Raw genomic sequence first — 2007 nt, 5'->3', positions numbered from 1 at the left:
GATGTATTCCGCATGTTGGCTGCTGAGGATAAGTTGGATGGCACCAACTATCCATTGTGGGCATATATGATGCGACATGTATTGGTAGCAAAGGGGTTATGGAACATTGTGCAGGGTATTGATGCACGTCCTATTGTGGCTGGGAATACTGCAAACACATCAGAAACAGGTACTGTTGATGATGGTGCAGGCACAAGTGCTGTAGCAGCTGTTCGAGAACCACCACTTTCAGCAGAGCAGATTCGTTGGGATGGTAGAGATGCGCAGGCTCATGCCTTGATTGCGCTGTCTGTCAAACGTACCATTATCCCACATATTCGCTCCTGCAGGACTTCTAAGGATGCTTGGGATGTACTTGCCACATTGTATCAGGCAAGAAATGAGGCTCGTGTTGCTTATCTCCGAAAACAGTTGGAGAGTGAGCATATGAACGAAGGTGATTCTATGGATAGCTTTTTGACAAAGATCAAGGATTTCAAAGAGCAGCTCATTTCTGCAGATGAAATCCTGTCAGACAGTTCACTTGTGCAGACTGTTTTGAATGGTCTACCAGATTCTTATCAGGGTTTTGCTTCCACTCTTCGCTTGATGATGAAAGGCAATCCCAATGCCTTATCATTTGAGGAGTTAGTTTCTGTTTTGCTGCAAGAAGACCAGTCAAGGCAAAACAGGAATATTATGCGTGTCGCAGATCAAGCTTTCGTTGCTAGTCAGAGAAGCGGGAAAGGTAAAGCTGGCTTTTCTTCTAGTAAGCAGAAATCTGCAAATGCTGCGCAATCAAAGAAGGAAGACAAAGATGAGAAGAAGGGTGACAAACAGAAGACATTTTGCAAGTACTGTAAGGGAAATGATCATGTCATCAAAGCGTGTCCTAAGCTGGCTACGAAAGAGGCTAAGAAGAAAGAGGCTGGTATGGCTGTTGCAGATGCCTCTCCTTCTAACAATGAATCTGCTAATGTTGTGCTAGATACAGAATGGGCATTCAATGCGCAGTGCAGTTATGACCCATCTTTGCATGACACATGTATATCTGCAGTAGATTCAGATGTATGGTACTTTGACAGTGGTGCCACTAAGCATATCACCTCGCAGCGCAGTTTATTCACTTTCCTTGAGTCTGCTCCCACAGGGAATACTGTCACTTGTGCCAATAACTCCTCTTATCCCGTTGAAGGAGTTGGACAGATTGTGCTGAATGTTGCAAATGGCAACACCTTTACACTTTTTGATGCATTGTATGTGCCAGGGATCAAAAAGAATCTGCTGTCAGTCTCCGCATTTGCCAAAACAGGTTTGGTTGTAAAATTTGTGGATGACAGATGTACTGTTCATGATCTCTCTTGTGGTGACAACATTGTAGCATCTGGTTCACTATGTCGAGGGCTGTATAAGCTCAATATGGATGGCAAATGTGTAGAGGATTCAGCATGTGCTATTATGGATACGCAGGCTATTTCAGATGCAAAACTGTGGCATGCACGTTTTGGTCATCTGAATTTTGCAAGTTTGCTGCGCCTGCAGAAATCTGAAATGGTGTCTTCTTTGCCTAAGCTTGAGGCACCTGTCAAGCATGTTTGTGAGGGCTGCATATTGGGTAAAATGCAGCGTGCTTCCTTTCCCAAAGATGGATCAGTGAGAGCTGAACGCAGATTGCAGCTTGTTCACAGTGATGTTTGTGGTCCCATGCAAACTCCATCATTTGGAAACTACCTTTACTTCGTGACTTTCATTGATGGTTTTACCAGGCATGCATGGGTATATCCTTTGAAGGCAAAGTCCGAAGTGTTTTTGTGCTTCAAACAGTTTTTGGTTATGGCTGAAAATGTGTCAGAAAGTAAGATGGGCACCCTCCGTTCAGATCGAGGGGGGGAGTATATGTCTTCAGAATTTAATGCATTTCTGGCTGAGCGTGGGATAAAACACCAATGTACAGTGCCGTATACACCACAGCAAAATGGTGTGGCTGAGAGAAAAAACAGGTCTCTCATGGAAATGGCAAGATGTATG

Source organism: Cibotium barometz, chromosome 65, assembly GCF_041138505.1.
Source record: "Cibotium barometz isolate CiBa-2024 chromosome 65, ASM4113850v1, whole genome shotgun sequence".
Lineage (NCBI taxonomy): Eukaryota > Viridiplantae > Streptophyta > Polypodiopsida > Cyatheales > Cibotiaceae > Cibotium > Cibotium barometz.
Note: the sequence above shows the minus strand (reverse complement) of the source record.